The sequence below is a fragment of the Schistocerca piceifrons genome, unplaced genomic scaffold (genome assembly GCF_021461385.2).
Source record: "Schistocerca piceifrons isolate TAMUIC-IGC-003096 unplaced genomic scaffold, iqSchPice1.1 HiC_scaffold_695, whole genome shotgun sequence".
NCBI classification, from domain to species: Eukaryota; Metazoa; Arthropoda; class Insecta; order Orthoptera; family Acrididae; genus Schistocerca; species Schistocerca piceifrons.
The window spans coordinates 152,067-171,551 of record NW_025728943.1 but is presented as its reverse complement, the minus strand read 5'-3'; the positions used below and the strand labels follow the sequence as shown (position 1 = coordinate 171,551).

The following is a 19,485-nucleotide window of genomic DNA, read 5'->3' as shown; positions in this document are numbered from 1 at the left end:
CATTAACTATGTATCCGGGCCCGGAGACAATGCAAAACACAGAAGTAAAGAAAAGTCGCAGCAGTGAAGTGTTGCTTACAACAGTTTGTCGTGGGCAAATGCGAGTGCAATGTGCAGAAAATTGGCAAAGATTTTGTCATAGTCTTTCCTGGTTTTAGTGAGGTCATGTTGCGTGGACAAATAAACCAGATAGGCATAGTCGTCCGTAAGTCGCAATTGCAGGAGGGCGAACACAGTGTGAGCCACGATCCACGCAGTGGCGGCACGCTTCGTATGCGGATATGGGTTGAAGTCCGGGATCAATGCCGTGTCCGCAGAAAAGGCTGCAGCGCTGGTCCGGTTGATAAGTGCGAGCATCCTGACGGCAATGTTCCAAGCCGACTGTGACCTCAGGCACACGAAACGATGTTCTAAGGTGTCGTCTTGGCGACAGTCTTCACACAAGCTCGATGGAGATAAGTGAATGCGGCGCAGCTTTTCGTTGGTGGGCAGAATTCGGTTAACCACTTGGTACCAAAAGCTGCTGACGTCCGCTGACAGGAAGGGAGCGTGAACATGAGCCCACACCGTCCTCCACGCAGATCGCGGGTAGCGCGCCTCCATCTTATTACCGACTGGCCGTCCTCTTAGTCCCTGGTAGACACGTTTCACAGTCCGTGTGCGAGGGTCGAGTACGTCGGCGGCGAGATAACTTTTTTGAATGTAGTATTCTCGAACATAACGCAGCTGAAACGGTATTGTAGTCGGGTCTAGAGGTGCTACGTCAGAAAGTGGACGATGAATAGCGAACAGAACAGCTGTGGGGCTCGACGGATCCTGTTCAATAGTGACGCTCGTCCGATGAAGGAGCAACGCTGCGGCTTTCATAGCAAAATGAATGAGCCCGAGCCCACCCTGTTCGCGCGGTAAAGTACATGTTTCGTAAGACACCTTGAAAATATGTCCCCGCCACAGTAGCCAATAGACTGCCTGTGTTATGGCTCTGCCCAAATTCTTGGGTACCTGAAATAATTGTGCGAGGTACCAGGCTTTGCTGAGCAAGAAAACATTTATTAAAATCACCCGCTGTGTTAATGCAAGGGTGCGAGTAGCGGACAGGCTAGCCATAGCTCGTATGCCATTTAAGACAATACGCCAGTTGTAGGACGCAGTCTGTAACAGATTGGCTTGAAAGCGAACACCCAAAATCTTGTGTTCCTGCTTCACAAAGTGGCAACGGTGGGATTCGAACCCACGCCTCCGAAGAGACTGGTGCCTAAAACCAGCGCCTTAGACCGCTCGGCCACGTTACCGTTGGAGCAGCAGCCGCAAAACGTTTCGTTTGTACTACAAAGATCACTTCGAAATGGAAGTATCTTGGCAATCGCCGTGCCATGTATTTCCACTGCTCTCCCACTGGAAGCGTCTCTTTAGGCCATCCACAGCAAGAAAAAGCCGTGCCCGCCGTATGGTAGCGACGCCACTTGTCTGTAGCTGTCGCAGTTAAGGAGACAGCGTCAAGAGACGTTTTCGTGCCGTGACCAGGTTTCGAACCTGGGCTTTCCGTAACCACTAAAGTATCGTAGCTGTAACTGTCAGGCGGAGCTAGAATGCTCCATGTATCAAACATATGTGAGCTCAAGGAGGTTACACTTGAAGAAAAAGCGGCAGCTTAACGCGATCACAGCAAAGCCCCCGGCAGCTACGGGATTCGAAACCGCGCCTACAGAGAGTCTGGTGCCTTAAACCAGCGCCTTAAAGCGCTCGGCCACGCTACATGCGCTGCTTGGTGCGCCAGTGTTCCTAGCATTTGTACAAACAGTGCACGCCACAGCTTCCGGTTCTGCTGGGACTGGCTGCTCATCCATCGCACTTCAAACAACTGCCCTTTTCGACTACAGAGAGCAGCGGACGTCTGCGCTCTAGGAGGCGACATTACGTGTTGGGGATGAAGTGGTAGGGCAAACTGCGGCCTGCGGAACACGAGTGAAAAAATCAAGAGAGTACTGTCATTTCGAGTACTCGTCATTGCAACGGCAGCAAGGCAAAACTTTCAAAATTGCCGTGACCAGGATTCGAACCTGGGTTATTGCGGCCACAACGCAATGTCCTAACCACTAGACGATCACGGCCACGGACGCGCCCGCGAAAGCAGCTGCCTGTAATGCAAGTGGCGATACACAGCAGAGCCTAGGCCAAGGTGTACGCCACAGCAGTGTGAGACACGGTCTCCATCACATGTATACGAGCAAATGAACGTGCCTGCGCTGTCAGGACACTAACTACAGTGGTTAGCTGCATTCACCTCCGTGGCAATGTCTTGCAGTCCCCCAAGCCTCTTGACTACAGGTATGTGGCTGGATAACAAGTGGATAGACGCTTCATCTCTCTCGCCGTCAGGTGTTGCCATGAATCATACTTAACGTAGCTTTCTGCACGCGTCAGCGTAGCGTCAGTCGAGCAAAGTCGAGACAAGTCGCATAAGAGGAGCAACAAAAACGCGCGATTCCGGTACCGGGAATCGAACCCGGGCCTCCTGGGTGAGAGCCAGGTATCCTAGCCACTAGACCACACCGGATAACGACGGCAGTGCTCTTTCCAGCGAACGCAGCAGCCACCCACGGTTAACTGACGACAACTGTAAAAAATCCGCTCTCTCGCGTTATAGAACGGCGTGCCCCGGACGCATTTCGGGGAGACGGACGCCAGCAATGATGAGAGCAAAAGGTGCCTACAAATCCTGTCGTTGCACCACGCACTGTTCTACGGCAATTCACCAAGCAGACGCTCACGCCTTGTTGTGCTGTTTCCTTTGCGGGCAATGAGTGCACCTGCCTTCGACACAGGAAACATTACACGTTTGGCAGCTGTGGGATTGGAACCCACGCCTCCGAAGAGAATGGTGCCTGAAACCAGCGCCTTAGACCGCTCGGCCACGCTACCTACACAACACGCGCGTCACAAGAGCTGCGTCCTACCCCACGAGAACACACCGCAACGGCACAAAAATGAGACGTAAAAAGTGGCAACGGTGGGATTCGAACCCACGCCTCCGAAGAGACTGGTGCCTAAAACCAGCGCCTTAGACCGCTCGGCCACGTTACCGTTGGAGCAGCAGCCGCAAAACGTTTCGTTTGTACTACAAAGATCACTTCGAAATGGAAGTATCTTGGCAATCGCCGTGCCATGTATTTCCACTGCTCTCCCACTGGAAGCGTCTCTTTAGGCCATCCACAGCAAGAAAAAGCCGTGCCCGCCGTATGGTAGCGACGCCACTTGTCTGTAGCTGTCGCAGTTAAGGAGACAGCGTCAAGAGACGTTTTCGTGCCGTGACCAGGTTTCGAACCTGGGCTTTCCGTAACCACTAAAGTATCGTAGCTGTAACTGTCAGGCGGAGCTAGAATGCTCCATGTATCAAACATATGTGAGCTCAAGGAGGTTACACTTGAAGACTAAGCGGCAGCTTAACGCGATCACAGCAAAGCCCCCGGCAGCTACGGGATTCGAAACCGCGCCTACAGAGAGTCTGGTGCCTTAAACCAGCGCCTTAAAGCGCTCGGCCACGCTACATGCGCTGCTTGGTGCGCCAGTGTTCCTAGCATTTGTACAAACAGTGCACGCCACAGCTTCCGGTTCTGCTGGGACTGGCTGCTCATCCATCGCACTTCAAACAACTGCCCTTTTCGACTACAGAGAGCAGCGGACGTCTGCGCTCTAGGAGGCGACATTACGTGTTGGGGATGAAGTGGTAGGGCAAACTGCGGCCTGCGGAACACGAGTGAAAAAATCAAGAGAGTACTGTCATTTCGAGTACTCGTCATTGCAACGGCAGCAAGGCAAAACTTTCAAAATTGCCGTGACCAGGATTCGAACCTGGGTTATTGCGGCCACAACGCAATGTCCTAACCACTAGACGATCACGGCCACGGACGCGCCCGCGAAAGCAGCTGCCTGTAATGCAAGTGGCGATACACAGCAGAGCCTAGGCCAAGGTGTACGCCACAGCAGTGTGAGACACGGTCTCCATCACATGTATACGAGCAAATGAACGTGCCTGCGCTGTCAGGACACTAACTACAGTGGTTAGCTGCATTCACCTCCGTGGCAATGTCTTGCAGTCCCCCAAGCCTCTTGACTACAGGTATGTGGCTGGATAACAAGTGGATAGACGCTTCATCTCTCTCGCCGTCAGGTGTTGCCGTGAATCATACTTAACGTAGCTTTCTGCACGCGTCAGCGTAGCGTCAGTCGAGCAAAGTCGAGACAAGTCGCATAAGAGGAGCAACAAAAACGCGCGATTCCGGTACCGGGAATCGAACCCGGGCCTCCTGGGTGAGAGCCAGGTATCCTAGCCACTAGACCGCACCGGATAACGACGGCAGTGCTCTTTCCAGCGAACGCAGCAGCCACCCACGGTTAACTGACGACAACTGTAAAAAATCCGCTCTCTCGCGTTATAGAACGGCGTGCCCCGGACGCATTTCGGGGAGACGGACGCCAGCAATGATGAGAGCAAAAGGTGCCTACAAATCCTGTCGTTGCACCACGCACTGTTCTACGGCAATTCACCAAGCAGACGCTCACGCCTTGTTGTGCTGTTTCCTTTGCGGGCAATGAGTGCACCTGCCTTCGACACAGGAAACATTACACGTTTGGCAGGAGTGGGATTGGAACCCACGCCTCCGAAGAGAATGGTGCCTGAAACCAGCGCCTTAGACCGCTCGGCCACGCTACCTACACAACACGCGCGTCACAAGAGCTGCGTCCTACCCCACGAGAACACACCGCAACGGCACAAAAATGAGACGTAAAAAGTGGCAACGGTGGGATTCGAACCCACGCCTCCGAAGAGACTGGTGCCTAAAACCAGCGCCTTAGACCGCTCGGCCACGTTACCGTTGGAGCAGCAGCCGCAAAACGTTTCGTTTGTACTACAAAGATCACTTCGAAATGGAAGTATCTTGGCAATCGCCGTGCCATGTATTTCCACTGCTCTCCCACTGGAAGCGTCTCTTTAGGCCATCCACAGCAAGAAAAAGCCGTGCCCGCCGTATGGTAGCGACGCCACTTGTCTGTAGCTGTCGCAGTTAAGGAGACAGCGTCAAGAGACGTTTTCGTGCCGTGACCAGGTTTCGAACCTGGGCTTTCCGTAACCACTAAAGTATCGTAGCTGTAACTGTCAGGCGGAGCTAGAATGCTCCATGTATCAAACATATGTGAGCTCAAGGAGGTTACACTTGAAGAAAAAGCGGCAGCTTAACGCGATCACAGCAAAGCCCCCGGCAGCTACGGGATTCGAAACCGCGCCTACAGAGAGTATGGTGCCTTAAACCAGCGCCTTAAAGCGCTCGGCCACGCTACATGCGCTGCTTGGTGCGCCAGTGTTCCTAGCATTTGTACAAACAGTGCACGCCACAGCTTCCGGTTCTGCTGGGACTGGCTGCTCATCCATCGCACTTCAAACAACTGCCCTTTTCGACTACAGAGAGCAGCGGACGTCTGCGCTCTAGGAGGCGACATTACGTGTTGGGGATGAAGTGGTAGGGCAAACTGCGGCCTGCGGAACACGAGTGAAAAAATCAAGAGAGTACTGTCATTTCGAGTACTCGTCATTGCAACGGCAGCAAGGCAAAACTTTCAAAATTGCCGTGACCAGGATTCGAACCTGGGTTATTGCGGCCACAACGCAATGTCCTAACCACTAGACGATCACGGCCACGGACGCGCCCGCGAAAGCAGCTGCCTGTAATGCAAGTGGCGATACACAGCAGAGCCTAGGCCAAGGTGTACGCCACAGCAGTGTGAGACACGGTCTCCATCACATGTATACGAGCAAATGAACGTGCCTGCGCTGTCAGGACACTAACTACAGTGGTTAGCTGCATTCACCTCCGTGGCAATGTCTTGCAGTCCCCCAAGCCTCTTGACTACAGGTATGTGGCTGGATAACAAGTGGATAGACGCTTCATCTCTCTCGCCGTCAGGTGTTGCCGTGAATCATACTTAACGTAGCTTTCTGCACGCGTCAGCGTAGCGTCAGTCGAGCAAAGTCGAGACAAGTCGCATAAGAGGAGCAACAAAAACGCGCGATTCCGGTACCGGGAATCGAACCCGGGCCTCCTGGGTGAGAGCCAGGTATCCTAGCCACTAGACCGCACCGGATAACGACGGCAGTGCTCTTTCCAGCGAACGCAGCAGCCACCCACGGTTAACTGACGACAACTGTAAAAAATCCGCTCTCTCGCGTTATAGAACGGCGTGCCCCGGACGCATTTCGGGGAGACGGACGCCAGCAATGATGAGAGCAAAAGGTGCCTACAAATCCTGTCGTTGCACCACGCACTGTTCTACGGCAATTCACCAAGCAGACGCTCACGCCTTGTTGTGCTGTTTCCTTTGCGGGCAATGAGTGCACCTGCCTTCGACACAGGAAACATTACACGTTTGGCAGGAGTGGGATTGGAACCCACGCCTCCGAAGAGAATGGTGCCTGAAACCAGCGCCTTAGACCGCTCGGCCACGCTACCTACACAACACGCGCGTCACAAGAGCTGCGTCCTACCCCACGAGAACACACCGCAACGGCACAAAAATGAGACGTAAAAAGTGGCAACGGTGGGATTCGAACCCACGCCTCCGAAGAGACTGGTGCCTAAAACCAGCGCCTTAGACCGCTCGGCCACGTTACCGTTGGAGCAGCAGCCGCAAAACGTTTCGTTTGTACTACAAAGATCACTTCGAAATGGAAGTATCTTGGCAATCGCCGTGCCATGTATTTCCACTGCTCTCCCACTGGAAGCGTCTCTTTAGGCCATCCACAGCAAGAAAAAGCCGTGCCCGCCGTATGGTAGCGACGCCACTTGTCTGTAGCTGTCGCAGTTAAGGAGACAGCGTCAAGAGACGTTTTCGTGCCGTGACCAGGTTTCGAACCTGGGCTTTCCGTAACCACTAAAGTATCGTAGCTGTAACTGTCAGGCGGAGCTAGAATGCTCCATGTATCAAACATATGTGAGCTCAAGGAGGTTACACTTGAAGAAAAAGCGGCAGCTTAACGCGATCACAGCAAAGCCCCCGGCAGCTACGGGATTCGAAACCGCGCCTACAGAGAGTCTGGTGCCTTAAACCAGCGCCTTAAAGCGCTCGGCCACGCTACATGCGCTGCTTGGTGCGCCAGTGTTCCTAGCATTTGTACAAACAGTGCACGCCACAGCTTCCGGTTCTGCTGGGACTGGCTGCTCATCCATCGCACTTCAAACAACTGCCCTTTTCGACTACAGAGAGCAGCGGACGTCTGCGCTCTAGGAGGCGACATTACGTGTTGGGGATGAAGTGGTAGGGCAAACTGCGGCCTGCGGAACACGAGTGAAAAAATCAAGAGAGTACTGTCATTTCGAGTACTCGTCATTGCAACGGCAGCAAGGCAAAACTTTCAAAATTGCCGTGACCAGGATTCGAACCTGGGTTATTGCGGCCACAACGCAATGTCCTAACCACTAGACGATCACGGCCACGGACGCGCCCGCGAAAGCAGCTGCCTGTAATGCAAGTGGCGATACACAGCAGAGCCTAGGCCAAGGTGTACGCCACAGCAGTGTGAGACACGGTCTCCATCACATGTATACGAGCAAATGAACGTGCCTGCGCTGTCAGGACACTAACTACAGTGGTTAGCTGCATTCACCTCCGTGGCAATGTCTTGCAGTCCCCCAAGCCTCTTGACTACAGGTATGTGGCTGGATAACAAGTGGATAGACGCTTCATCTCTCTCGCCGTCAGGTGTTGCCGTGAATCATACTTAACGTAGCTTTCTGCACGCGTCAGTCGAGCAAAGTCGAGACAAGTCGCATAAGAGGAGCAACAAAAACGCGCGATTCCGGTACCGGGAATCGAACCCGGGCCTCCTGGGTGAGAGCCAGGTATCCTAGCCACTAGACCACACCGGATAACGACGGCAGTGCTCTTTCCAGCGAACGCAGCAGCCACCCACGGTTAACTGACGACAACTGTAAAAAATCCGCTCTCTCGCGTTATAGAACGGCGTGCCCCGGACGCATTTCGGGGAGACGGACGCCAGCAATGATGAGAGCAAAAGGTGCCTACAAATCCTGTCGTTGCACCACGCACTGTTCTACGGCAATTCACCAAGCAGACGCTCACGCCTTGTTGTGCTGTTTCCTTTGCGGGCAATGAGTGCACCTGCCTTCGACACAGGAAACATTACACGTTTGGCAGCTGTGGGATTGGAACCCACGCCTCCGAAGAGAATGGTGCCTGAAACCAGCGCCTTAGACCGCTCGGCCACGCGACCTACACAACACGCGCGTCACAAGAGCTGCGTCCTACCCCACGAGAACACACCGCAACGGCACAAAAATGAGACGTAAAAAGTGGCAACGGTGGGATTCGAACCCACGCCTCCGAAGAGACTGGTGCCTAAAACCAGCGCCTTAGACCGCTCGGCCACGTTACCGTTGGAGCAGCAGCCGCAAAACGTTTCGTTTGTACTACAAAGATCACTTCGAAATGGAAGTATCTTGGCAATCGCCGTGCCATGTATTTCCACTGCTCTCCCACTGGAAGCGTCTCTTTAGGCCATCCACAGCAAGAAAAAGCCGTGCCCGCCGTATGGTAGCGACGCCACTTGTCTGTAGCTGTCGCAGTTAAGGAGACAGCGTCAAGAGACGTTTTCGTGCCGTGACCAGGTTTCGAACCTGGGCTTTCCGTAACCACTAAAGTATCGTAGCTGTAACTGTCAGGCGGAGCTAGAATGCTCCATGTATCAAACATATGTGAGCTCAAGGAGGTTACACTTGAAGACTAAGCGGCAGCTTAACGCGATCACAGCAAAGCCCCCGGCAGCTACGGGATTCGAAACCGCGCCTACAGAGAGTCTGGTGCCTTAAACCAGCGCCTTAAAGCGCTCGGCCACGCTACATGCGCTGCTTGGTGCGCCAGTGTTCCTAGCATTTGTACAAACAGTGCACGCCACAGCTTCCGGTTCTGCTGGGACTGGCTGCTCATCCATCGCACTTCAAACAACTGCCCTTTTCGACTACAGAGAGCAGCGGACGTCTGCGCTCTAGGAGGCGACATTACGTGTTGGGGATGAAGTGGTAGGGCAAACTGCGGCCTGCGGAACACGAGTGAAAAAATCAAGAGAGTACTGTCATTTCGAGTACTCGTCATTGCAACGGCAGCAAGGCAAAACTTTCAAAATTGCCGTGACCAGGATTCGAACCTGGGTTATTGCGGCCACAACGCAATGTCCTAACCACTAGACGATCACGGCCACGGACGCGCCCGCGAAAGCAGCTGCCTGTAATGCAAGTGGCGATACACAGCAGAGCCTAGGCCAAGGTGTACGCCACAGCAGTGTGAGACACGGTCTCCATCACATGTATACGAGCAAATGAACGTGCCTGCGCTGTCAGGACACTAACTACAGTGGTTAGCTGCATTCACCTCCGTGGCAATGTCTTGCAGTCCCCCAAGCCTCTTGACTACAGGTATGTGGCTGGATAACAAGTGGATAGACGCTTCATCTCTCTCGCCGTCAGGTGTTGCCGTGAATCATACTTAACGTAGCTTTCTGCACGCGTCAGCGTAGCGTCAGTCGAGCAAAGTCGAGACAAGTCGCATAAGAGGAGCAACAAAAACGCGCGATTCCGGTACCGGGAATCGAACCCGGGCCTCCTGGGTGAGAGCCAGGTATCCTAGCCACTAGACCGCACCGGATAACGACGGCAGTGCTCTTTCCAGCGAACGCAGCAGCCACCCACGGTTAACTGACGACAACTGTAAAAAATCCGCTCTCTCGCGTTATAGAACGGCGTGCCCCGGACGCATTTCGGGGAGACGGACGCCAGCAATGATGAGAGCAAAAGGTGCCTACAAATCCTGTCGTTGCACCACGCACTGTTCTACGGCAATTCACCAAGCAGACGCTCACGCCTTGTTGTGCTGTTTCCTTTGCGGGCAATGAGTGCACCTGCCTTCGACACAGGAAACATTACACGTTTGGCAGGAGTGGGATTGGAACCCACGCCTCCGAAGAGAATGGTGCCTGAAACCAGCGCCTTAGACCGCTCGGCCACGCTACCTACACAACACGCGCGTCACAAGAGCTGCGTCCTACCCCACGAGAACACACCGCAACGGCACAAAAATGAGACGTAAAAAGTGGCAACGGTGGGATTCGAACCCACGCCTCCGAAGAGACTGGTGCCTAAAACCAGCGCCTTAGACCGCTCGGCCACGTTACCGTTGGAGCAGCAGCCGCAAAACGTTTCGTTTGTACTACAAAGATCACTTCGAAATGGAAGTATCTTGGCAATCGCCGTGCCATGTATTTCCACTGCTCTCCCACTGGAAGCGTCTCTTTAGGCCATCCACAGCAAGAAAAAGCCGTGCCCGCCGTATGGTAGCGACGCCACTTGTCTGTAGCTGTCGCAGTTAAGGAGACAGCGTCAAGAGACGTTTTCGTGCCGTGACCAGGTTTCGAACCTGGGCTTTCCGTAACCACTAAAGTATCGTAGCTGTAACTGTCAGGCGGAGCTAGAATGCTCCATGTATCAAACATATGTGAGCTCAAGGAGGTTACACTTGAAGAAAAAGCGGCAGCTTAACGCGATCACAGCAAAGCCCCCGGCAGCTACGGGATTCGAAACCGCGCCTACAGAGAGTCTGGTGCCTTAAACCAGCGCCTTAAAGCGCTCGGCCACGCTACATGCGCTGCTTGGTGCGCCAGTGTTCCTAGCATTTGTACAAACAGTGCACGCCACAGCTTCCGGTTCTGCTGGGACTGGCTGCTCATCCATCGCACTTCAAACAACTGCCCTTTTCGACTACAGAGAGCAGCGGACGTCTGCGCTCTAGGAGGCGACATTACGTGTTGGGGATGAAGTGGTAGGGCAAACTGCGGCCTGCGGAACACGAGTGAAAAAATCAAGAGAGTACTGTCATTTCGAGTACTCGTCATTGCAACGGCAGCAAGGCAAAACTTTCAAAATTGCCGTGACCAGGATTCGAACCTGGGTTATTGCGGCCACAACGCAATGTCCTAACCACTAGACGATCACGGCCACGGACGCGCCCGCGAAAGCAGCTGCCTGTAATGCAAGTGGCGATACACAGCAGAGCCTAGGCCAAGGTGTACGCCACAGCAGTGTGAGACACGGTCTCCATCACATGTATACGAGCAAATGAACGTGCCTGCGCTGTCAGGACACTAACTACAGTGGTTAGCTGCATTCACCTCCGTGGCAATGTCTTGCAGTCCCCCAAGCCTCTTGACTACAGGTATGTGGCTGGATAACAAGTGGATAGACGCTTCATCTCTCTCGCCGTCAGGTGTTGCCGTGAATCATACTTAACGTAGCTTTCTGCACGCGTCAGCGTAGCGTCAGTCGAGCAAAGTCGAGACAAGTCGCATAAGAGGAGCAACAAAAACGCGCGATTCCGGTACCGGGAATCGAACCCGGGCCTCCTGGGTGAGAGCCAGGTATCCTAGCCACTAGACCGCACCGGATAACGACGGCAGTGCTCTTTCCAGCGAACGCAGCAGCCACCCACGGTTAACTGACGACAACTGTAAAAAATCCGCTCTCTCGCGTTATAGAACGGCGTGCCCCGGACGCATTTCGGGGAGACGGACGCCAGCAATGATGAGAGCAAAAGGTGCCTACAAATCCTGTCGTTGCACCACGCACTGTTCTACGGCAATTCACCAAGCAGACGCTCACGCCTTGTTGTGCTGTTTCCTTTGCGGGCAATGAGTGCACCTGCCTTCGACACAGGAAACATTACACGTTTGGCAGGAGTGGGATTGGAACCCACGCCTCCGAAGAGAATGGTGCCTGAAACCAGCGCCTTAGACCGCTCGGCCACGCTACCTACACAACACGCGCGTCACAAGAGCTGCGTCCTACCCCACGAGAACACACCGCAACGGCACAAAAATGAGACGTAAAAAGTGGCAACGGTGGGATTCGAACCCACGCCTCCGAAGAGACTGGTGCCTAAAACCAGCGCCTTAGACCGCTCGGCCACGTTACCGTTGGAGCAGCAGCCGCAAAACGTTTCGTTTGTACTACAAAGATCACTTCGAAATGGAAGTATCTTGGCAATCGCCGTGCCATGTATTTCCACTGCTCTCCCACTGGAAGCGTCTCTTTAGGCCATCCACAGCAAGAAAAAGCCGTGCCCGCCGTATGGTAGCGACGCCACTTGTCTGTAGCTGTCGCAGTTAAGGAGACAGCGTCAAGAGACGTTTTCGTGCCGTGACCAGGTTTCGAACCTGGGCTTTCCGTAACCACTAAAGTATCGTAGCTGTAACTGTCAGGCGGAGCTAGAATGCTCCATGTATCAAACATATGTGAGCTCAAGGAGGTTACACTTGAAGACTAAGCGGCAGCTTAACGCGATCACAGCAAAGCCCCCGGCAGCTACGGGATTCGAAACCGCGCCTACAGAGAGTCTGGTGCCTTAAACCAGCGCCTTAAAGCGCTCGGCCACGCTACATGCGCTGCTTGGTGCGCCAGTGTTCCTAGCATTTGTACAAACAGTGCACGCCACAGCTTCCGGTTCTGCTGGGACTGGCTGCTCATCCATCGCACTTCAAACAACTGCCCTTTTCGACTACAGAGAGCAGCGGACGTCTGCGCTCTAGGAGGCGACATTACGTGTTGGGGATGAAGTGGTAGGGCAAACTGCGGCCTGCGGAACACGAGTGAAAAAATCAAGAGAGTACTGTCATTTCGAGTACTCGTCATTGCAACGGCAGCAAGGCAAAACTTTCAAAATTGCCGTGACCAGGATTCGAACCTGGGTTATTGCGGCCACAACGCAATGTCCTAACCACTAGACGATCACGGCCACGGACGCGCCCGCGAAAGCAGCTGCCTGTAATGCAAGTGGCGATACACAGCAGAGCCTAGGCCAAGGTGTACGCCACAGCAGTGTGAGACACGGTCTCCATCACATGTATACGAGCAAATGAACGTGCCTGCGCTGTCAGGACACTAACTACAGTGGTTAGCTGCATTCACCTCCGTGGCAATGTCTTGCAGTCCCCCAAGCCTCTTGACTACAGGTATGTGGCTGGATAACAAGTGGATAGACGCTTCATCTCTCTCGCCGTCAGGTGTTGCCGTGAATCATACTTAACGTAGCTTTCTGCACGCGTCAGCGTAGCGTCAGTCGAGCAAAGTCGAGACAAGTCGCATAAGAGGAGCAACAAAAACGCGCGATTCCGGTACCGGGAATCGAACCCGGGCCTCCTGGGTGAGAGCCAGGTATCCTAGCCACTAGACCGCACCGGATAACGACGGCAGTGCTCTTTCCAGCGAACGCAGCAGCCACCCACGGTTAACTGACGACAACTGTAAAAAATCCGCTCTCTCGCGTTATAGAACGGCGTGCCCCGGACGCATTTCGGGGAGACGGACGCCAGCAATGATGAGAGCAAAAGGTGCCTACAAATCCTGTCGTTGCACCACGCACTGTTCTACGGCAATTCACCAAGCAGACGCTCACGCCTTGTTGTGCTGTTTCCTTTGCGGGCAATGAGTGCACCTGCCTTCGACACAGGAAACATTACACGTTTGGCAGGAGTGGGATTGGAACCCACGCCTCCGAAGAGAATGGTGCCTGAAACCAGCGCCTTAGACCGCTCGGCCACGCTACCTACACAACACGCGCGTCACAAGAGCTGCGTCCTACCCCACGAGAACACACCGCAACGGCACAAAAATGAGACGTAAAAAGTGGCAACGGTGGGATTCGAACCCACGCCTCCGAAGAGACTGGTGCCTAAAACCAGCGCCTTCGACCGCTCGGCCACGTTACCGTTGGAGCAGCAGCCGCAAAACGTTTCGTTTGTACTACAAAGATCACTTCGAAATGGAAGTATCTTGGCAATCGCCGTGCCATGTATTTCCACTGCTCTCCCACTGGAAGCGTCTCTTTAGGCCATCCACAGCAAGAAAAAGCCGTGCCCGCCGTATGGTAGCGACGCCACTTGTCTGTAGCTGTCGCAGTTAAGGAGACAGCGTCAAGAGACGTTTTCGTGCCGTGACCAGGTTTCGAACCTGGGCTTTCCGTAACCACTAAAGTATCGTAGCTGTAACTGTCAGGCGGAGCTAGAATGCTCCATGTATCAAACATATGTGAGCTCAAGGAGGTTACACTTGAAGAAAAAGCGGCAGCTTAACGCGATCACAGCAAAGCCCCCGGCAGCTACGGGATTCGAAACCGCGCCTACAGAGAGTCTGGTGCCTTAAACCAGCGCCTTAAAGCGCTCGGCCACGCTACATGCGCTGCTTGGTGCGCCAGTGTTCCTAGCATTTGTACAAACAGTGCACGCCACAGCTTCCGGTTCTGCTGGGACTGGCTGCTCATCCATCGCACTTCAAACAACTGCCCTTTTCGACTACAGAGAGCAGCGGACGTCTGCGCTCTAGGAGGCGACATTACGTGTTGGGGATGAAGTGGTAGGGCAAACTGCGGCCTGCGGAACACGAGTGAAAAAATCAAGAGAGTACTGTCATTTCGAGTACTCGTCATTGCAACGGCAGCAAGGCAAAACTTTCAAAATTGCCGTGACCAGGATTCGAACCTGGGTTATTGCGGCCACAACGCAATGTCCTAACCACTAGACGATCACGGCCACGGACGCGCCCGCGAAAGCAGCTGCCTGTAATGCAAGTGGCGATACACAGCAGAGCCTAGGCCAAGGTGTACGCCACAGCAGTGTGAGACACGGTCTCCATCACATGTATACGAGCAAATGAACGTGCCTGCGCTGTCAGGACACTAACTACAGTGGTTAGCTGCATTCACCTCCGTGGCAATGTCTTGCAGTCCCCCAAGCCTCTTGACTACAGGTATGTGGCTGGATAACAAGTGGATAGACGCTTCATCTCTCTCGCCGTCAGGTGTTGCCGTGAATCATACTTAACGTAGCTTTCTGCACGCGTCAGCGTAGCGTCAGTCGAGCAAAGTCGAGACAAGTCGCATAAGAGGAGCAACAAAAACGCGCGATTCCGGTACCGGGAATCGAACCCGGGCCTCCTGGGTGAGAGCCAGGTATCCTAGCCACTAGACCACACCGGATAACGACGGCAGTGCTCTTTCCAGCGAACGCAGCAGCCACCCACAGTTAACTGACGACAACTGTAAAAAATCCGCTCTCTCGCGTTATAGAACGGCGTGCCCCGGACGCATTTCGGGGAGACGGACGCCAGCAATGATGAGAGCAAAAGGTGCCTACAAATCCTGTCGTTGCACCACGCACTGTTCTACGGCAATTCACCAAGCAGACGCTCACGCCTTGTTGTGCTGTTTCCTTTGCGGGCAATGAGTGCACCTGCCTTCGACACAGGAAACATTACACGTTTGGCAGGAGTGGGATTGGAACCCACGCCTCCGAAGAGAATGGTGCCTGAAACCAGCGCCTTAGACCGCTCGGCCACGCTACCTACACAACACGCGCGTCACAAGAGCTGCGTCCTACCCCACGAGAACACACCGCAACGGCACAAAAATGAGACGTAAAAAGTGGCAACGGTGGGATTCGAACCCACGCCTCCGAAGAGACTGGTGCCTAAAACCAGCGCCTTAGACCGCTCGGCCACGTTACCGTTGGAGCAGCAGCCGCAAAACGTTTCGTTTGTACTACAAAGATCACTTCGAAATGGAAGTATCTTGGCAATCGCCGTGCCATGTATTTCCACTGCTCTCCCACTGGAAGCGTCTCTTTAGGCCATCCACAGCAAGAAAAAGCCGTGCCCGCCGTATGGTAGCGACGCCACTTGTCTGTAGCTGTCGCAGTTAAGGAGACAGCGTCAAGAGACGTTTTCGTGCCGTGACCAGGTTTCGAACCTGGGCTTTCCGTAACCACTAAAGTATCGTAGCTGTAACTGTCAGGCGGAGCTAGAATGCTCCATGTATCAAACATATGTGAGCTCAAGGAGGTTACACTTGAAGAAAAAGCGGCAGCTTAACGCGATCACAGCAAAGCCCCCGGCAGCTACGGGATTCGAAACCGCGCCTACAGAGAGTCTGGTGCCTTAAACCAGCGCCTTAAAGCGCTCGGCCACGCTACATGCGCTGCTTGGTGCGCCAGTGTTCCTAGCATTTGTACAAACAGTGCACGCCACAGCTTCCGGTTCTGCTGGGACTGGCTGCTCATCCATCGCACTTCAAACAACTGCCCTTTTCGACTACAGAGAGCAGCGGACGTCTGCGCTCTAGGAGGCGACATTACGTGTTGGGGATGAAGTGGTAGGGCAAACTGCGGCCTGCGGAACACGAGTGAAAAAATCAAGAGAGTACTGTCATTTCGAGTACTCGTCATTGCAACGGCAGCAAGGCAAAACTTTCAAAATTGCCGTGACCAGGATTCGAACCTGGGTTATTGCGGCCACAACGCAATGTCCTAACCACTAGACGATCACGGCCACGGACGCGCCCGCGAAAGCAGCTGCCTGTAATGCAAGTGGCGATACACAGCAGAGCCTAGGCCAAGGTGTACGCCACAGCAGTGTGAGACACGGTCTCCATCACATGTATACGAGCAAATGAACGTGCCTGCGCTGTCAGGACACTAACTACAGTGGTTAGCTGCATTCACCTCCGTGGCAATGTCTTGCAGTCCCCCAAGCCTCTTGACTACAGGTATGTGGCTGGATAACAAGTGGATAGACGCTTCATCTCTCTCGCCGTCAGGTGTTGCCGTGAATCATACTTAACGTAGCTTTCTGCACGCGTCAGCGTAGCGTCAGTCGAGCAAAGTCGAGACAAGTCGCATAAGAGGAGCAACAAAAACGCGCGATTCCGGTACCGGGAATCGAACCCGGGCCTCCTGGGTGAGAGCCAGGTATCCTAGCCACTAGACCACACCGGATAACGACGGCAGTGCTCTTTCCAGCGAACGCAGCAGCCACCCACGGTTAACTGACGACAACTGTAAAAAATCCGCTCTCTCGCGTTATAGAACGGCGTGCCCCGGACGCATTTCGGGGAGACGGACGCCAGCAATGATGAGAGCAAAAGGTGCCTACAAATCCTGTCGTTGCACCACGCACTGTTCTACGGCAATTCACCAAGCAGACGCTCACGCCTTGTTGTGCTGTTTCCTTTGCGGGCAATGAGTGCACCTGCCTTCGACACAGGAAACATTACACGTTTGGCAGGAGTGGGATTGGAACCCACGCCTCCGAAGAGAATGGTGCCTGAAACCAGCGCCTTAGACCGCTCGGCCACGCTACCTACACAACACGCGCGTCACAAGAGCTGCGTCCTACCCCACGAGAACACACCGCAACGGCACAAAAATGAGACGTAAAAAGTGGCAACGGTGGGATTCGAACCCACGCCTCCGAAGAGACTGGTGCCTAAAACCAGCGCCTTAGACCGCTCGGCCACGTTACCGTTGGAGCAGCAGCCGCAAAACGTTTCGTTTGTACTACAAAGATCACTTCGAAATGGAAGTATCTTGGCAATCGCCGTGCCATGTATTTCCACTGCTCTCCCACTGGAAGCGTCTCTTTAGGCCATCCACAGCAAGAAAAAGCCGTGCCCGCCGTATGGTAGCGACGCCACTTGTCTGTAGCTGTCGCAGTTAAGGAGACAGCGTCAAGAGACGTTTTCGTGCCGTGACCAGGTTTCGAACCTGGGCTTTCCGTAACCACTAAAGTATCGTAGCTGTAACTGTCAGGCGGAGCTAGAATGCTCCATGTATCAAACATATGTGAGCTCAAGGAGGTTACACTTGAAGAAAAAGCGGCAGCTTAACGCGATCACAGCAAAGCCCCCGGCAGCTACGGGATTCGAAACCGCGCCTACAGAGAGTCTGGTGCCTTAAACCAGCGCCTTAAAGCGCTCGGCCACGCTACATGCGCTGCTTGGTGCGCCAGTGTTCCTAGCATTTGTACAAACAGTGCACGCCACAGCTTCCGGTTCTGCTGGGACTGGCTGCTCATCCATCGCACTTCAAACAACTGCCCTTTTCGACTACAGAGAGCAGCGGACGTCTGCGCTCTAGGAGGCGACATTACGTGTTGGGGATGAAGTGGTAGGGCAAACTGCGGCCTGCGGAACACGAGTGAAAAAATCAAGAGAGTACTGTCATTTCGAGTACTCGTCATTGCAACGGCAGCAAGGCAAAACTTTCAAAATTGCCGTGACCAGGATTCGAACCTGGGTTATTGCGGCCACAACGCAATGTCCTAACCACTAGACGATCACGGCCACGGACGCGCCCGCGAAAGCAGCTGCCTGTAATGCAAGTGGCGATACACAGCAGAGCCTAGGCCAAGGTGTACGCCACAGCAGTGTGAGACACGGTCTCCATCACATGTATACGAGCAAATGAACGTGCCTGCGCTGTCAGGACACTAACTACAGTGGTTAGCTGCATTCACCTCCGTGGCAATGTCTTGCAGTCCCCCAAGCCTCTTGACTACAGGTATGTGGCTGGATAACAAGTGGATAGACGCTTCATCTCTCTCGCCGTCAGGTGTTGCCGTGAATCATACTTAACGTAGCTTTCTGCACGCGTCAGCGTAGCGTCAGTCGAGCAAAGTCGAGACAAGTCGCATAAGAGGAGCAACAAAAACGCGCGATTCCGGTACCGGGAATCGAACCCGGGCCTCCTGGGTGAGAGCCAGGTATCCTAGCCACTAGACCACACCGGATAACGACGGCAGTGCTCTTTCCAGCGAACGCAGCAGCCACCCACGGTTAACTGACGACAACTGTAAAAAATCCGCTCTCTCGCGTTATAGAACGGCGTGCCCCGGACGCATTTCGGGGAGACGGACGCCAGCAATGATGAGAGCAAAAGGTGCCTACAAATCCTGTCGTTGCACCACGCACTGTTCTACGGCAATTCACCAAGCAGACGCTCACGCCTTGTTGTGCTGTTTCCTTTGCGGGCAATGAGTGCACCTGCCTTCGACACAGGAAACATTACACGTTTGGCAGGAGTGGGATTGGAACCCACGCCTCCGAAGAGAATGGTGCCTGAAACCAGCGCCTTAGACCGCTCGGCCACGCTACCTACACAACACGCGCGTCACAAGAGCTGCGTCCTACCCCACGAGAACACACCGCAACGGCACAAAAATGAGACGTAAAAAGTGGCAACGGTGGGATTCGAACCCACGCCTCCGAAGAGACTGGTGCCTAAAACCAGCGCCTTAGACCGCTCGGCCACGTTACCGTTGGAGCAGCAGCCGCAAAACGTTTCGTTTGTACTACAAAGATCACTTCGAAATGGAAGTATCTTGGCAATCGCCGTGCCATGTATTTCCACTGCTCTCCCACTGGAAGCGTCTCTTTAGGCCATCCACAGCAAGAAAAAGCCGTGCCCGCCGTATGGTAGCGACGCCACTTGTCTGTAGCTGTCGCAGTTAAGGAGACAGCGTCAAGAGACGTTTTCGTGCCGTGACCAGGTTTCGAACCTGGGCTTTCCGTAACCACTAAAGTATCGTAGCTGTAACTGTC

At 54.0% G+C, this 19,485-nt stretch overlaps 31 non-coding genes across 31 annotated transcripts; all 31 read right to left on the bottom strand.

Moving 5' to 3' along the window:
* Positions 1–1,210: 1,210 nt before the first annotated feature.
* On the bottom strand, positions 1,211–1,292 carry Trnal-uag. Its single transcript has one exon. It is a non-coding gene; the product is annotated as a tRNA-Leu (tRNA).
* Positions 1,293–2,039: 747 nt separating this feature from the next.
* Positions 2,040–2,111, bottom strand: Trnah-gug. Its single transcript has one exon. It is a non-coding gene; the product is annotated as a tRNA-His (tRNA).
* Positions 2,112–2,485: 374 nt separating this feature from the next.
* Trnae-cuc lies at positions 2,486–2,557 on the bottom strand. The gene has a single exon. It is a non-coding gene; the product is annotated as a tRNA-Glu (tRNA).
* A 445-nt stretch (positions 2,558–3,002) lies between these two features.
* On the bottom strand, positions 3,003–3,084 carry Trnal-uag. The gene has a single exon. It is a non-coding gene; the product is annotated as a tRNA-Leu (tRNA).
* A 747-nt stretch (positions 3,085–3,831) lies between these two features.
* On the bottom strand, positions 3,832–3,903 carry Trnah-gug. The gene has a single exon. It is a non-coding gene; the product is annotated as a tRNA-His (tRNA).
* Positions 3,904–4,277: 374 nt separating this feature from the next.
* On the bottom strand, positions 4,278–4,349 carry Trnae-cuc. Its single transcript has one exon. It is a non-coding gene; the product is annotated as a tRNA-Glu (tRNA).
* A 445-nt stretch (positions 4,350–4,794) lies between these two features.
* Trnal-uag lies at positions 4,795–4,876 on the bottom strand. Its single transcript has one exon. It is a non-coding gene; the product is annotated as a tRNA-Leu (tRNA).
* A 747-nt stretch (positions 4,877–5,623) lies between these two features.
* Positions 5,624–5,695, bottom strand: Trnah-gug. The gene has a single exon. It is a non-coding gene; the product is annotated as a tRNA-His (tRNA).
* Positions 5,696–6,069: 374 nt separating this feature from the next.
* Trnae-cuc lies at positions 6,070–6,141 on the bottom strand. The gene has a single exon. It is a non-coding gene; the product is annotated as a tRNA-Glu (tRNA).
* Positions 6,142–6,586: 445 nt separating this feature from the next.
* Trnal-uag lies at positions 6,587–6,668 on the bottom strand. Its single transcript has one exon. It is a non-coding gene; the product is annotated as a tRNA-Leu (tRNA).
* Positions 6,669–7,415: 747 nt separating this feature from the next.
* On the bottom strand, positions 7,416–7,487 carry Trnah-gug. Its single transcript has one exon. It is a non-coding gene; the product is annotated as a tRNA-His (tRNA).
* A 363-nt stretch (positions 7,488–7,850) lies between these two features.
* Trnae-cuc lies at positions 7,851–7,922 on the bottom strand. The gene has a single exon. It is a non-coding gene; the product is annotated as a tRNA-Glu (tRNA).
* A 445-nt stretch (positions 7,923–8,367) lies between these two features.
* On the bottom strand, positions 8,368–8,449 carry Trnal-uag. Its single transcript has one exon. It is a non-coding gene; the product is annotated as a tRNA-Leu (tRNA).
* A 747-nt stretch (positions 8,450–9,196) lies between these two features.
* On the bottom strand, positions 9,197–9,268 carry Trnah-gug. Its single transcript has one exon. It is a non-coding gene; the product is annotated as a tRNA-His (tRNA).
* Positions 9,269–9,642: 374 nt separating this feature from the next.
* Trnae-cuc lies at positions 9,643–9,714 on the bottom strand. The gene has a single exon. It is a non-coding gene; the product is annotated as a tRNA-Glu (tRNA).
* Positions 9,715–10,159: 445 nt separating this feature from the next.
* Positions 10,160–10,241, bottom strand: Trnal-uag. Its single transcript has one exon. It is a non-coding gene; the product is annotated as a tRNA-Leu (tRNA).
* A 747-nt stretch (positions 10,242–10,988) lies between these two features.
* Trnah-gug lies at positions 10,989–11,060 on the bottom strand. The gene has a single exon. It is a non-coding gene; the product is annotated as a tRNA-His (tRNA).
* Positions 11,061–11,434: 374 nt separating this feature from the next.
* Positions 11,435–11,506, bottom strand: Trnae-cuc. Its single transcript has one exon. It is a non-coding gene; the product is annotated as a tRNA-Glu (tRNA).
* Positions 11,507–11,951: 445 nt separating this feature from the next.
* Trnal-uag lies at positions 11,952–12,033 on the bottom strand. Its single transcript has one exon. It is a non-coding gene; the product is annotated as a tRNA-Leu (tRNA).
* A 747-nt stretch (positions 12,034–12,780) lies between these two features.
* Positions 12,781–12,852, bottom strand: Trnah-gug. Its single transcript has one exon. It is a non-coding gene; the product is annotated as a tRNA-His (tRNA).
* Positions 12,853–13,226: 374 nt separating this feature from the next.
* Trnae-cuc lies at positions 13,227–13,298 on the bottom strand. The gene has a single exon. It is a non-coding gene; the product is annotated as a tRNA-Glu (tRNA).
* Positions 13,299–13,743: 445 nt separating this feature from the next.
* Positions 13,744–13,825, bottom strand: Trnal-uag. Its single transcript has one exon. It is a non-coding gene; the product is annotated as a tRNA-Leu (tRNA).
* Positions 13,826–14,572: 747 nt separating this feature from the next.
* On the bottom strand, positions 14,573–14,644 carry Trnah-gug. Its single transcript has one exon. It is a non-coding gene; the product is annotated as a tRNA-His (tRNA).
* Positions 14,645–15,018: 374 nt separating this feature from the next.
* Positions 15,019–15,090, bottom strand: Trnae-cuc. The gene has a single exon. It is a non-coding gene; the product is annotated as a tRNA-Glu (tRNA).
* A 445-nt stretch (positions 15,091–15,535) lies between these two features.
* Positions 15,536–15,617, bottom strand: Trnal-uag. The gene has a single exon. It is a non-coding gene; the product is annotated as a tRNA-Leu (tRNA).
* A 747-nt stretch (positions 15,618–16,364) lies between these two features.
* On the bottom strand, positions 16,365–16,436 carry Trnah-gug. Its single transcript has one exon. It is a non-coding gene; the product is annotated as a tRNA-His (tRNA).
* Positions 16,437–16,810: 374 nt separating this feature from the next.
* On the bottom strand, positions 16,811–16,882 carry Trnae-cuc. The gene has a single exon. It is a non-coding gene; the product is annotated as a tRNA-Glu (tRNA).
* A 445-nt stretch (positions 16,883–17,327) lies between these two features.
* Positions 17,328–17,409, bottom strand: Trnal-uag. The gene has a single exon. It is a non-coding gene; the product is annotated as a tRNA-Leu (tRNA).
* A 747-nt stretch (positions 17,410–18,156) lies between these two features.
* On the bottom strand, positions 18,157–18,228 carry Trnah-gug. Its single transcript has one exon. It is a non-coding gene; the product is annotated as a tRNA-His (tRNA).
* A 374-nt stretch (positions 18,229–18,602) lies between these two features.
* Positions 18,603–18,674, bottom strand: Trnae-cuc. The gene has a single exon. It is a non-coding gene; the product is annotated as a tRNA-Glu (tRNA).
* Positions 18,675–19,119: 445 nt separating this feature from the next.
* Positions 19,120–19,201, bottom strand: Trnal-uag. The gene has a single exon. It is a non-coding gene; the product is annotated as a tRNA-Leu (tRNA).
* Positions 19,202–19,485: the final 284 nt, after the last annotated feature.